This window comes from Pristiophorus japonicus, chromosome 18, assembly GCF_044704955.1.
Source record: "Pristiophorus japonicus isolate sPriJap1 chromosome 18, sPriJap1.hap1, whole genome shotgun sequence".
In the NCBI taxonomy this organism is placed as follows: Eukaryota; Metazoa; Chordata; class Chondrichthyes; family Pristiophoridae; genus Pristiophorus; species Pristiophorus japonicus.
This window is the reverse complement of record NC_091994.1, coordinates 41,252,234-41,268,035: the sequence shown is the minus strand read 5'-3', so window position 1 is coordinate 41,268,035 and position 15,802 is coordinate 41,252,234. Positions and strand designations below refer to the sequence as shown.

The window sequence follows — 15,802 nt, the reverse complement described above, 5'->3', positions numbered from 1 at the left end:
TTTTCATACATTGATGAACTGCCAGTCACAGCTGAAGAGATTGGTAGAGCAACCAAACGTGACCCAGTGATGTCAAAGGTGTATGAGTCTATTACAAATGGATGGCCAAACCAGGTAACAGACAAAGATACACATCCATTCTTCATTCGTAGGAATGAATTATCAATCGATAAAGATTGTATCATGTGGGGTGCAAGAGTGGTTATATCAAATAAATTCTGGTCCAAATTATTAGGAGAACTCCATGACCAGCACCTGGGAATGTGCTTGACCAAGAGTTTTGCACGCAGTTATTTATGGTGGCCAGGTCTTGATAAAGATATAGAGTACATCGTGAGTCAGTGTACGACATGTCAATCTGTAAGCAAGCAACCACCACTAATACCATTACAGCCATGGAAATGGCTTCCCAGGGTGTGGCAAAGGCTACATATTGATTTTGCTGATTTAGAAGGACAACAATTGTTCATTGTGATTGATAGCCATTCGAAGTGGGTTGAGGTATTTCTAATGTGGAAAATAACAAGTAAAACATTGGACATTTCACAAAAATGATTTTCTTCATTTGGCCTCCCTGAAGAAATTGTTTTGGATAATGGACCACAATTTTGTTCAGAAGAATTTGCACAATTCACGAGCAAAAATGGTGTGAAACATACCAAAGTTCCACCATACCATCCTGCTTTGAATGGTGCAGCAGAGCGCACTGTACAAATTGTAAAACGTGCCCTCATAAAACAAATGTTAGTTCCAAATCCAAGGAAACGACAGTTGTCATTGGATCACAAATTGGCTAATTTTTTGATTACATATCAAAATACTCCTCATACAACTACTGGTAGAATTCCAGCAGAATTGTTTCTCAAACGACAGCCACGAACCAGATTCTCGTTGTTAAAACCAAATTTGGCACAGTCCGTAGAAGAGACACAATTAAGACAGAAAGAGAATCATGATAGAGGTAGAGTAAAAGAGAGAAGTGTGAAATTAAACCAGAAGGTGAGAGTGAAGAACCATCACCATAAATAGGTAAAGTGGTTACCAGGAAGAGTGGTGAAGATATGTGGTCCTCACACATATTTGGTAAAGATGTTTGATAATGGACAGGTTAGGTTTGTTCATATTGATCATATTTTACCTACAGACATGGAAGGAGTTGAAGGTGGGAATGATTCAATTATTTCTGACTCATCAGATAGTTTTAATATACCAGTAGCAAATCCTGAATCCTAATGTACTGGAAACCAATCCAGGAGAGAATTAGAATGAAAGTCTGAGTCCGAGTCAGGTAAACAAAGAGCCTGAAGTTAGAGTGAGTTCAAATAAAAATCAAGGAAATTCCGTGGAGGAAAATGTTCCTCAGGATGAGCCTCGAATGAGTGTAAAATCGACACCATGTTTGGAAGGTTCTGTTCAAGAGTGAAGGTATCCTCTTCGAAACAGAAAACAAGTGGTAAAGTTAAATTCGTAAATATGGAAAAAAAAGTTTATATCCTGTGTTATGTATAAACATGAAAGTTATGTATGATGTTTATTATAATAACTTCTTCATTAAGGAGGGAGAAATGTAATGACTGTAAGCTTGTAATGTTGTAGCTCCACACTGTGGATGTGGATGTATTGTGTACTGCAACTGCAGAGTTAATGATAAACAGAACCAGGCAGATTCCAGAGGTTCCGAGAGAGAGCTGCCTGCCATGTAGGAAGCTGTGTGTGCTTGTGCTCTGTGAATATATCATAGTGGTGGAAGCGGATTCAATAATAACTTTTCAAAGGGAATTGCATAAATACTTGACAAGTAAAATTTGCTGAGCTATGCGGAAAGAGCAGGGGAGTGGACTAATTGGATAACTTTCAAAGTCATGGGTATGATGGGCCAAATGTCCTCCTTTAGTGCTGTATCATTCTATGATTCTATATGCATGATCACACCATATTATTTTCAGACAGAAACTAGAGATTATTATGAACAGAAAGTATGTCACTTACACATTCCTTCCCGTTTAAAAGCACGAGTAGAAATGAATGAATCCTCACAAAGCCAGGTAGACGTATTTGAAATGGAAAGCAAAAGCCAACATTACGTGCTGCCCCAGATTTATGCCATATGACATGACAGAATGGGGCAAAGTACTGGGCTTTTAAGCCTGCTTCAGTTCCGCTTCTTTGCGGATTGCACAGCACTAGTATGCAAACTGTGCGCATGCACAATTGCTTGAAAATCACAAGTTACTTACACGTGCAGCTTGTTTCATGTCTGCACAGGCTAGGATGTGGAATGCCACATAGGTGGTCTGCTCAGAAGGGCTGAGTCAGCTGGTACAGGCCAACACATTGCATGAGGTTGCCTTGTCCTCATGGTTGCAGAAGAACTGTGAGTGAGTAGTTGAAAAAACTAGAAAGGGGAACTGAGGAAAAGAGGATTAAAGAGTGCTGTTATTGGCACATTCAGAGACTGATTCCCACTCTTCACCGTAATGCAGTGACTCCTGCCGTAGAATAAGTGTGTTTGGATGTCGGCTATGATGTCACCCATGGTCGATTATACTCACTCGCTAGGCTCTCACACATTCTTTTTTGGGCAATCAAAATCAGCTTGGCTTAGTTGGTTGCACTGTGAGTCAGGAAGGCTCACTCTAGGATTTAGTCACGCCATTTAGGCTAATATTGCAGTGCCAAATGTAAATCAAGGCCCTGGATGGTGGGTCAGGTAGACATTGACAATCCCATGACACTATTTGAAGATGAGCAAGGGGTTAAACCAGCAAATGCTTCTCCCTTAACTGCGCATCCCGGCATGGGCTCGATGGGCCGAATGGCCTCCTTCTGTGCCGTAACCAAGATATGAATCTATCTGGCTGCTGTTTGAGAGATCTTACTGTCTGGAAAATGGCTGCTGCATTTATCCAAATAAGAGCAGTAACTGCACAATGAAACTTGACTGTATCTGCAGTGCCGAGACTGCAAAATCTTTCTCTTTTAACAGAAGGCAGCTGGTGCTCCTGAAACTGTATCTCAGCATCTGTCAGCGCCTTCAGGAGAGGAGGGGAGAAAATTGAAAGAAAAAAACCCCAGAAATTCTTTTGTAAAGAAAGCAGAACAACTTAATTCTGAACGCATCTTGGCATGTAATGATTTCCTCTGCATTTTATATCAATGTACATGAGGGGAGTTTATGTTGAAAATTGCACATTTCACCAGGATAAAAATTGTTCGCTGGATAAAGTTGCTAAGCCTTGCAGTAGCAGCAGTCCGGCAGGTAGGTTGCTCTCCTACTTATTTCTCTTTAGTGGCTTTGGTTATGTTTAGTAGCATTTTCTTTCTGATTGGCAAGCATTCCCAGTAACCAGATCCTTCAATTCAATTGTGTGTTGTCAGAAAAGCCCAAAGAAGTGTATAATAGGTTGATTCATGGTACCGGGCTTTTGTACGTTCTAAAGACCCAGTGAAAAAAAAAGTCGTTGAGTTGCAATGAGATCTGTTGATGATTTGGGTTATTAGACAATTGGTTTAAACAAGTGAAAATTGGTGGAAGGATAAAAAGACGAGAGTTAAACAAAATCAGTTTTTAAAGAGCTGCTGTCACCATCTGCTCTCCTCTTTACAAATCCAACAGGTTGCTTCCCCAATGGCTCATTTGGCAAATGCACATTTCACGTGTTTTATTGAGCCACGCAGGCCAGGAATGTCACATGTCTTGATTTGTTTGAAGTTAGTTGTCCTCAGACAGGATTGCCAATTGGGTCAGCCCTTAAGCTATGGGGTGCCCTTGTATTATGGAAGGGAAATATAGCCACGGTTGCTGTTTCTGACCACAATCCAGTAACCCCTGATGGAATATGCACATTTGTTCATGTTGGGTGAAAGAATATTCGGCTCGGCTGTGACGCCTTGCATGGTCAAATAGCTTCCACCTGAAGAATGGCCAATTGAGTGAGGTTATGGGAGGACTGTGTTACCTGCAGAATTCTGCGTCCCAGCAATATTCAATGGCTTCAAGAGTGGAGAGAATCAAACTGAGTGAAAAGTTCTGAACTGCCTTATAATGATCAATGTGAAGTAAATCACTGTCAAAAACATACAACAGAACTGACCAGAAAGGGTTTCACTCTCATCTGTAAAATATAAAAATGAATCCAACAATTTCAATATTAATCTGCATAATTGCCGCATATGCCTCACAACGTGGTCAAAAATTGTGGCAATTAAGAATCTTTTGAGGTACCTGTCTTCATGACGTGACCCCTTTGGATTTGAAAATGATTTATTCTCTTGTCTTTGTGGAAAAACAACAAGTCATATTCCTGCAAGTTTTTTTTATGCTGTTCTTTTTACATATGTAAGTAGGTCGCTAATATTTGGTATCATTTCTCAGACAAATACATCATTTTGAGTGCAAGGAAGCTAAATAAAAATCCAGCTCCTTGCACTGCCTATGTAAAAAATGAATTGTATGGTAATTCATTGTATGTGGGGCACTTTGGAATGTTTCTGGGAGAGACAATGAGGTGTTATATGAATGCTAGTTCATTCTTTCAGTCCAACTCTTCAGGGATGTGGCGTGAAATTTAATCCCAAATTTCCCCATGTGAACTCGGGTTTGAAGCTGGTATCTCCTGGCTCCTATCCCTCATACTGCACCAGGTGGTGCAGTTACCCCTTTAAAAAATGTTAGCAAACTGATCTAACACCTGGGGAACAAATGGGTTAATGCCTCCCGTTCAAATATAAGAGAGAGGAATTTGATACAACCACATTGGGCATTTGTGTAGTAATATTGTGCACTGCATAAATTCCAGCCTTGAAAGTTCCTATTATGTGCGTGGGGCATACTTAAACCTTCACGGTTAATATTTCAGTTCTCATTGTAACTTTTTATATCAGGGCTACTTTCCTCTCTTCCTCTCCTCCTCTCCTCACTGGAAGCATATGGCTTATGCTGGCCTATGGTTCCATAGGCACTGGCAGCCCACTGGTACCTTGTCCAAAGTGACCACACTTCACATGTGAGCCTGGCAGCCGATGTTAATGCACCTGAATGGAGCTGCTCCAAATGAGCTAAAATCAGTTGAACTAACAGGAATGGTGGCTTTGCACAAAGCACTCTGCTGAAGTGATTGAGAAAATAATTAGAGTTTTGCATCGGCAGAAACACTCTAATGGACCAATTATCTGAATGATAATTACCAATGTCACAGTTGAGTGGGAACTACATTTAAATGAACCGAGTCATGATGTTCTGGCCCTAAACTAAAAATCAGCCCTATGTTCAGACACCACCCTAGAATCTTTATACCAGCGAAATCCATCCTCAAGAGTACAAGCTCTTAACCCATAGCATTCTGAAGTATAAGTTAGTTGTCCAGATATGTTCTTGGCGGGGGCTGGGAGGGGAAGAGAGGATTACTGAGCTGTCTCTACAGCGGTTGGCAGCAGTAAAATGTCAAATGTTGACCTGGGCCAGATTTATGAATCAACCTTGTCAATCTCAAATTTATTGCAATCAACATTGCTGAAAATTCACCTGTTGGTGAGTTTTTAGCCAATCAAATGGCATTTGGTTTCAAATTTGCATTCACCTCCAAAGTGGACAGTGAAAACATGGAGGATGAAGATAGAGGCAAACAAAAGATTTTAGATTAAGGCTATTTGTCTGTTAGCAACACAACGTATAAGCTGAAAGCAAACAAAACCGATTGTGTGGGCAGGCTGGAGTTTCCCTGAACTTGTCTGTAATCTAAAATTAAGGGGATGCTTGTTTGTTCATGCTATTCAAAGGAACCTGATGGAGATAGGAGTGTAGAGTTCAGGAATCACAAGCACAATCCTATGTCCTACCACTCCGTGCCACCGCATAGTGCTGTAAGGCGTTGCTGCTTTGTTTTGTTGCAAAATTCTCAGCTCTGACTCACCACCAACTCTCAGCCCCTCCACTGTCTCTAAATTGTCAGACTGCTTGTCCGACATCCAGTATTGGATAAGCAGAAATTTTTTCGACTAAATATTGGAAAGACCAAAGCCATTATCTTCGGTCCCCGCCACAAAATCCGTTCTCTAGCCACCAACTCCAACTGTCTGAGGCTGAACCAGACCTTTCGCAACCATAGTGTCATATTTCACCCTGAGATGAGCTTCCAACCACATATCCGCGCCATCACTAAGTCCACCTACTTCCACCTCCGTAGCATTGCCTGACTCCGTCCCTGCCTCAGTTCATCTGCTGATGAAACCCTCATCCGTGCCTTTGTTATCTCTATTCCACTCCTGGCAGGCCTCCCATCTTACACCCTCTTTAAACTTAAGCTCATCCAAAACTCTGCTGCCGGTATCCTAACTCGCACCAAATCCCATTCACTCGTCGCCTCTGTGCCCGCTGACCTACGTGGCTCTCAGTTAAGCAACACCTCAATTTTAAAATTCTCTTCCTTGTTTGCAAATCCTTCCATGGCCTCGACCCTCTCTATCTCTGTAGTCTTCTTCAGCCCTATAACCCTCCGAGTCTCTGCGCTCCTCCAATTCTGGCCTCTTGTGCATCCTCGATTTTAATCACTCCACCATTGCTGGTCATGCCTTCAGCTGCCGAGGCGCTAATCTCTGGAATTCTCTCCCTAAACTCTCTGCCCTCCTTTAAGATGCTCCTTAAAAGCCACCCTCATAATCTGCTCCAATATCTCATGTGGCTCCGTGTCAAATTTTGTTTGGTAACGCTCTTGTGAAGAGCGTAGGGACGTTTTACTACGTTAAAGCTGCTGTATAAATACAAGTTGTTGTTATTGTTCAAAGCTGGCCTATACGGTGCAACAGGTTAGACACTGTCCTTTCATCTCTGGGACCTGGTTCAAATCAAAAGAAGACTTCTGCTTCTGTCACGTAGGTCGAAGGGTCCAATGTGAAAGGAGTTTGGATAGTCTTTATAGAGAACTGACGGATGGCAGAAGGAAGCAGGGTTACAACAAAAGAAGCTACAAAGACCCACTGAAGATTCACCTGAAGCAGATTCACTTGGTCGTTGACTCGTGGGAAATCCTGGCTACTGACAGAAATGGCGGGCTGAAGTGAGTGAAGGGCTTTGTGTTGCAACGCTGAAAGAGTGTGCAGGCAAGAGGCAAGAGATGGAAGGATTGGCAACATCAGAGGGTCAACAGGAGCACACGCTATGAACATGGTTATATGAAGCTTGTGGTAGACAGTGCCTGTCATGTATTGGCCTGCATTGTCATCAACACATCTATCTGCCATAAACGTATTTGTTGTTGTCATGGTTATGCTCGAGTACGAGGGATGCACTACTACCATCTCAACTCAGTTCCTAGTGGGTATGCAGCCATAGCACAAAACTGGCACTATAGTGGTAATCCCACTCAGAGAGGTCACAGAAGGCTGGTGTAGGAAATGGAACATGCTCTTCTGCTACAGTAGTTAGTCCTTTTCTGAGGTTTAAGCTGAAGCACATTATTGGGGCAGAGTAGAAGGAGCTTCACTCTGCATCTAACTGTGCTACAAATCACCTGGCTGACACTAAATGACTGTAACGGAAAGTATTCCATTCCCCAGCATTATCATCTCTCACCGTAATAAGCACAAAATTTACACAAAGGAAAGCATTTTAAAAAAAGGTAAGTTATGCCCACTGACTCGTTAGCTTACCACAGTTTCCAATTGAACTGAGAGAAATATTTGGACCCAAGCCTACACTTCTAAAAGGTCACATTAATTTCTATACCTGCAACGATCGAGGTATGACTCCCTTGACAACATCTTCCCTCAGGCAACACTGATTGGAAGGAATTCCAGAGATTAACAGAGAGAACTGAAGTGTCATTAAATTAACAATGAAAAATTCAAGATATATTATAAATGGAAATTTTCAAGATATGAAGGGATATGACGACATTGATTCCGATAAATTCTTTATTATGGTGAAAAGTTCAAATCTCCGGGAAGTTGAGTGAGAAGTTTGGAAGTTAGGTGCAATAATGGAAGTGAGGACAAACTTTATACACAAATAGAGGCATGGTACGAAGGACAGGCCATTGAAACGGGCAACATCAATGCATTCAACAGACAGATAGATGAATTTCCGAAGAGCAAAGTGATTGTGAGATACAAGAAGAAGGGGGGTTGGTAGGGTTCATGTGTCAAAAAGGGCAGGTATGTTGAGCTTAATAGTATTTCTTGTTCCTTTGTGTTAATGTTACATTAAAACAAATTCTTTTTTTAAATTCCACTTTCTTCCCAATGTGGTTCTCATTATCCCTCCAAAATGGAATAATATGCTAGATTTAAACATTAGATTGCAGACAGGCCAAGAGAAATGTCATTTTCCCTGGTCTGCCTGGTTTTTGAAAAATAATAATGTACTTTGATGTTGCAGCAGTAAAAATAAAACTACTGACATTTCTCATATTGATGAGTGCGAAAAAGATTAAGGGAAAACATTTTCTTTTCATGTGTTTTAAAGGAGCCCAGTCTTCACGAAAAAGCATCCGACTATCTGGGGAGGCAGATGAGTTGCATGTCACTTCTGTCACAATGGCACTGTGATCAACTGACACAAGGATATGTTTTGAGATAATCTCCATCACCGACGTCAATCTCCAAATGGAAAACGAATCACCAAAGGCTTTTTTTTTTAAATGAAGGCAACAAATCCAGTTTTCTGAATGTGTACTTCTAGCAAGAGGAGCATATCAGGAAACCAGGGGCAGGCATCTCACCAGGAACAGACATTCAGAAAATTAGCCCTAAATATATTAAAATTTGGTACTGCCCTTTCCTCTATTATGTTGTTTCACAAGAGCATTATCAAACAAAACTTGACACATAAGGAGATATTAGGGCAGATGACCAAAAAGCTTGGTCAAAGAGGTAGGATTAAAGAATCGTCTTAAAGGAGAGAGAGGTAGAGCTGAAGGCACGGCTGCTAATGGTTGAGCGATTAAAATCAGAGATGTGCAACAGGCCAGAACTGGAAGAATGCAGAGATCTCGGAGTGTTGTAGGGCTGGAGAAGTTTACAGATAGGAATGGGCGAGGCGATGGAGGAATTTGAAAACAAGGATGAGAATTTTTAAATTGAGATGTTGTCGGATCAGGAGCCAATGTAGGCCAGCGAGCACAAAAATGATGGGCAAACAAGACTTGATGTGAGTTAGGATACAGACAGCAAGGTTTTGGATGAGCTCAATTTTATGGAGGGTGGAAGATGGGAAACTGGCCAGGAGAGTTTTGGAATAGGCAAGTCTAGAGGTAACAAAGGCACGTATGAAGGTTTCAGCAGTAGATAAGCTGCGGCAGGGACAGAGATGGGTGATGTTACGGAGTTGAAAGTAGGTGGTCTTGGTGATGGATATGTGATCGGAAGCTCTTCTCGGGGTGAAATACGACATCAAAGTTTGCGAAGAGTCTGATTCAGCCTCAGATAGTGGCCAGGGAGAGGAATGGAGTCGGTGGCTAGGAAACGGAGTTTGTAGCAGGGACTAAAGCCAATGGCTTTGGTCTTTCCAATATTTAAATGGAAGAAATTTCTGTTCATCCAGTACTGGATGTCAGACAAGAAGTGTGACAAATCAGAGACGGTGGGGTGGTCCAGAATATTACTTAAAGTAGAGTAGGCAAGTCGAAGAGAGGAAATAAATTATTATAAAGTCAATTTAAAATAGATATTAGCAAGACATTTTTCACTTAAAAGGTGATAAATGTTTGAAATAATCTGCCAGGCAGCGTAATAGGGCCAAAAATATTAGATACATTAAAATGCTGAGATGTTGGTCGCTAGGCGAGGAGAGCTTCAACGAAGTGAGTGACCTTTTCTTGTCCTCGGCTTTTCTTCTGTTCTTGCAGTGTATGAAACCTACCAGAAGAATTAGTCATGGGGATTTGAATTTTATTGATCTTTCTTTAACTCAGAAATCCAGCAAAAATAAAAGAAGATAAAGTGCCTCACAGGATTGTAATGAAGTAATATACAGACCAGTTAGAGGCAATAATATCTGGAATTCAGAAACTCAGACTTGCTAGCATCTAACCACTGCCACTTGATTTACATCATTTCTCTTCTCTTTACGTTGCTGGTGCTGTACTGCAGTGTAGAGCTAGGTTTCTCAGACAAAAATAACTCTAGTTTGATATACTGACTCATTTGCAGCAAAGGCTTGTGCCTGGATTGGAATTACGTATAAATGTATTTTTAAGTTTAAAAATTAACAATCCAAAATCAAGCTAAGTAATATTAGCGCACAAAAATTTCTGAAATTTCTCTGATATTTTAGTGCAGGAGTTAACCTTACACAAATGAATTAATGAGCTTGTGCATTAATCCGACATAGCGCAAGCTTGGGCTCCCCGATAACTTGATTGATAAGGTCTGTCCAGTATAGCAGAGCCCTGCAGGACTGTAATGTATTTGCTTCATGGGTTCTTTGCTTAAGAATTTATAGCAACACATTGCTATTAAGAACTAGTTAGTTTATTAACAAAGGTTTAACAACCAGACTGCACATTATCAGTTCATCCATTAGGCTCACAACTGCATGCCTCATCGTGGATGACCAAGACCCAACTGACTTGGGTTTTATTGAGTCTTGTGAACATCACGTGATTGGCGAAGCTACTCACAATGCAACAACTCGATAAACCTCAGAATACTCACAGGTGCATACATTACAAAGACAAGGACGGAGGAAGTGCTATAAATAGGATTCACCAGACAACAATGATGATGATTTACGGTGAGAAAAGTACGGCAAGTTAGTTCTCTCTGTGGATGAAATGCTGAAGATGTCCTACCTAGTCCCAAGAAATTAGAAGGCGGCTGATGAAGCTCATTCCACTGGAATGACCGGAGGAGCAAAAGGTCTGGCACAGCTGGAGTTCAACCTGCAACAAACAGAGGTGTGATGTGAATAATCACTATCCCATTCAAACTACTATGCTGCCAACATGTTTGGTAAGAGCTGCAAAGGATAAAACTGCAGAATCAGTCAATAGTGTGCAAGGCAATGAACAGCAGCCAACTGCAACTAAAACAATGCCCTTGCTCACCAAGGGATGGCTCAGTGGGTAAACGCACTCTGGTGGAGGGTTGCCAACTCTGGTTGAATATATTCCTGGAGGTTTCATCACATGACCTTCTACTACCATGGCCCCACCCCCACGCTCCTGCCATTGGCCACCCAACACATCCATTCTCACGGTGCACCACCTTCCCTAGCCAATTGGAAAGTGCAAAGGCTCTTTATTATCCAATTGGATGATTCTTGATCGTCAGTCAAACAGCTTTTTTCCCATCTCCAATATTTTTATAACTAATAAACAGAAGGTTTCCAAGGATGCAAAATGCAAAATAACACACAATTAAAAAAAATTCCCCCAATAATTTTTCTCCCTGGTTGCTCGCAGCAGCGTCCTGGAAGTTCATCTTCAGTTCTCGCAGACTCCAGGCCAAGCCTGTGTTGTGGTGTGGTACCGCGCCTTAAGACCAAGAAGGGCCCAGGTTTGATCCCAAGTGTAGGCGGAGTTTGCTGATCTGATTCGACAATTACCCTCAGTGTTCCTGCTCTGCCTTGGGGAAATATCGGCCATTCCTGACCACTGTCCATTGTCCACTGCTGGAAAGTGTCTCGAGGGTTTTTTTTGGCCTGTTTTTCCATTATCAAAATGGCATGGAGGCTAGCCTGAACTCTGACCGTCAGCTTCCAAATGGAACTGGTGGGCTCCCATACATCAATTTTAGGAGAAAGGAATAATCGAGCAAGGTAGGGATTGTCATATTTTGGCGTCCACAGCCCCATGAGATGTCTGTGTTCTGCCCTCGAGCATCCCTGATTATAACAACTCAAACAATCGGTGGCCGTGCCTTCAGCTGTTTGGGCCCTAAGCTCTGGAACTCCCTCCCTAAACTCCACTACCTCACTTTCCTCCTTTAAGCCGCTCTTAAAACCTCCCTCTTGAGCCAAGCTTTTGTTCACCTGCTGTAATTTCTCCTTATGTGGCTCAGTGTCAAATTTACCTATTTTGTCTCATACTCACTGCTGTGAAGCGCCTTGGGACATTTTACTACGTTAAAGGCGCTATATAAATAAAAGTTGTTGTTGTCCTCAGAAAGAATAAATTACAGTAGAAGAGTGTGCGATGAGTCCTGATTTCAACAGAGTGCGATTCCACGGAGGAGTAAGAACACGCAAGAAAATGAAAGAGGTTCAAGGCAGCAATAGTAGTATTGATAAAACAAAAATAATTCACCTACTGAGCCATCGACAAAGCTTGTCAGTGGCTCTTTTTGTACTGAAATTGTGCAATGTAATGGCGAGAGTTCAGTTAAAATATAGATGTCATTCAACCTGTGAAACTGTACCTCGAGCATGAGCCAGGTCCTTTAGGAGAGACGGGGAGAAAACAGAAGAAATACATTTTAATCTGAGACAAAGGCAGAGAAGTGACAGAGCTCCATCAGATCCATAGGGAGACTGGCAGTCAACACTCATTTTGTCTGATATTTCACTGCTGGTAGGAGCTCCTTCACTGACTGAGAATCAGAGTTGTTGAACTGGCATCAGCTGACAGAGTGAGCTGATGTGCCTGCTCCTTGGGAATCGCAGCTTCAGTGCAGATATCAGTCTTGTTGCACAGGCTGATTGCATTATTGTGCAATGCAATGGGGAGGACACCTGCCCAGCTTTGAGCTCTTAAAGTGCAATGACCTCACAACTTACCTTTATTTCAATTTTTAAGCATTTTACCTCTTTTTGTTTGTCATTGAAACCGTCAATCAACTGTGCCTGTGCATGACAAGGATGCGGAGGGCCAGTTTGGCATCTGCCTGTGCTTCTAGCCACACACACAAGGTTGACTGGAGTCCTAAGGATAAATAAATCATGTCAGTCATGGCTCCGTGGTAGCAGGCTGTCCTCGGAGTCAGAAAGGTTGTGGGTTCTGTCATGTATGCAACCTTCATACAACTGTAACCTTCATGTAACTGTTACCTTCATGCAACCATACTGTACACTGTATATATGTCCTGGAAATGCACACCTTGACCACAGAGGGTGAACTTGTGGGAGACACTCCTCACTTGGGCACTCAGGTATTTAAAGGGAGTTCCCACGCAGGGTCATCACTTCTTGGTCCTGGGAATAAAGAAAGGTCACGCAGTGACCGTGTCTGCAGTACATGCCTCGTGTGATTCAGCAGCAAGGTGCAGGGACACTACATTTGGCGACGAGAAACATGAATCACCGAACCATGAGGATGGCCACTGGTAGCACAGAGGAACGTTACTATGTGGGTGAGGACTGAGACATAAGAACATAAGAATTAGGAACAGGAGTAGGCCATCTAGCCCCTCAAGCCTGCTCTGCCACTTAGCAAGATCATGGCTGATCTGGCCGTGGACTCAGCTCCACTTACCCGCCCGCTCCCCTTAATTCCCTTATTGGTTAAAAATCTATCTATCTGTGATTTGAATACATTCAATGAGCTAGCCTCAACTGCTTATCTGAGCAGAGAATTCCACAGATTCACAACCCTCTGGGAGAAGAAATTCCTTCTCAACTCGGTTTTAAATTGGCTCCCCCGTATTTTGAGGCTGTGCCCCCGAGTTCTAGTCTCCCCGACCAGTGGAAACAACCTCTCTGCCTCTATCTAGTCTATTCCTTTCATTATTTTAAATGTTTCTATAAGATCACCCCTCATCCTTCTGAATTCCAACAAGTAAAGACCCAGTCTACTCAATCTATCATCATAAGGTAACCCCCTCATCTCCGGAATCAGCCTCGTGAATCATCTCTGTACCCGCTCCAAAGCTAGTATATCCTTCCTTAAGTAAGGTGACCAAAACTGCACGCAGTACTCCAGGTGTGGCCTCACCAATACCCTATACAGTTGCAGCAGGACCTCCCTGCTTTTGTACTCCATCCCTCTCGCAATGAAGGCCAACATTCCATTCGCCTTCCTGATTACCTGCTGCACCTGCAAACTAACTTTTTGGGATTCATGCACAAGGACTCCCAGGTCCCTTTGCACCGCAGTATGTTGTAATTTCTCCCCATTCAAATAATATTCCCTTTTACTATTTCTTTTCCTCAAGGTGGATGACCTCACATTTTCCGACATTGTATTCCATCTGCCAAATCTTAGCCCATTCGCTTAACCTATCTAAATCTCTTTGCAGCCTCTCTGTGTCCTCTACACAACCCGCTTTCCCACTAATCTGTGTGTCATCTGCAAATGTTGTTACACTACACTCTGTCCCCTCTTCCAGGTCATCTATGTATATTGTAAACAGTTGTGGTCCCAGCACCAATCCCTGTGGCACACCACTAACCACCGACTTCCAACCCGAAAAGGACCCATTTATCCCGACTCTCTGCTTTCTGTTAGCTAGCCAATTCTCTATCCATGCTAATACATTTCCTCTGACTCCGCGTACCTTTATCTTCTGCAGTAACCTTTTGTGTGGCACCTTATCGAATGCCTTTTGAAATCTAAATACACCACACCCATCGGTACACTTCTATCCACCATGCTCGTTATATCCTCAAAGAATTCCATTAAATTAGTTAAACATGATTTCCCCTTCATGAATCCATGTTGCGTCTGCTTGATTGCACTATTCCTATCTAGATGTCCCACTATTTCTTCCTTAATGATAGCTTCAAGCATTTTCCTCACTACAGATGTTAAACTAACCGGCCTATAGTTTCCTGCCTTTTGTCTGCCCCCTTTTTTAAACAGAGGTGTTACATTAGCTGCTTTCCAATCCGATGGTACCTCCCCAGAGTCCAGAGAACTTTGGTAGATTATAACGAATGCATCTGCTATAACTTCCGCCATCTCTTTTAATACCCTGGGATGCATTTCATCAGGACCAGGGGACTTGTCTACCTTGAGATCCATTAGCCTGTCCAGAATTACCCCCCTAGTGATAGTGATTATCTCAAGGTTCTCCCTTCCCACATTCTGTGACCAGCAATTTTTGTCATGGTTTTTGTGTCTTCCACTGTGAAGACCGAAGCAAAATAATTGTTTAAGGTCTCAGCCATTTCCACATTTCCCATTATTAAATCCCCCTTCTCATCTTCTAAGGGACCAACATTTACTTTAGTCACTCTTTTCCGTTTTATATATCAGTAAAAGCTTTTACTATCTGTTTTTATGTTTTGCGCAAGTTTACTTTCGTAATCTATCTTTCCTTTCTTTATTGCTTTCTTAGTCATTCTTTGCTGTCGTTTAAAATTTTCCCAATCTTCTATTTTCCCACTAACCTTGGCCACCTTATACGCATTGGTTTTTAATTTGATACTCTCCTTTATTTCCTTGGCTATCCACGGCTGGCTATCCCTTCTCTTATCGCCCTTCTTTTTCACTGGAATATATTTTTGTTGAGCACTATGAAAGAGCTCCTTAAAAGTCCTCCACTGTTCCTCAATTGTGCCACCGTTTAGTCTGTGTTCCCAGTCTACTTTAGCCAACTCTGCCCTCATCCCACTGTAGTCCCCTTTGTTTAAGCATAGTACGCTCATTTGAGACACTACTTCCTGAATCTGTATTACAAATTCAACCATACTGTGATCACTCATTCCGAGAGGATCTTTTACTAGGAGATTGTTTATTATTCCTGTCTCATTACACTGGACCCGATCTAAGATAGCTTGCTCCCTTGTAGGTTCTGTAACATACTGTTCTTACAAACAATCCCGACTTCGTTGAGAGACTCCAGCAGAGTTTTGTCACAAAGGACTGGCTGGGAGCGGCAGCGGCTGACAAACGGTGGGCGCATCTACTGACCAGCTGCGGACCAAAGA

The 15,802-nt window shown here is 42.2% G+C and overlaps 1 protein-coding gene across 1 annotated transcript in view; it reads right to left on the bottom strand.

Annotated features, from left to right (window-relative positions):
* sema6bb (sema domain, transmembrane domain (TM), and cytoplasmic domain, (semaphorin) 6Bb) overlaps positions 1–10,839 on the bottom strand; it is a 454,736-nt gene extending 443,897 nt beyond the window's left edge. The window contains exon 1 of the mRNA XM_070860875.1: positions 10,788–10,839. The gene's annotated coding sequence lies outside the window, so the exon portion shown is untranslated. The remainder of the gene's footprint in view (positions 1–10,787) is intronic.
* Between the last annotated feature and the right edge of the window lie 4,963 nt (positions 10,840–15,802).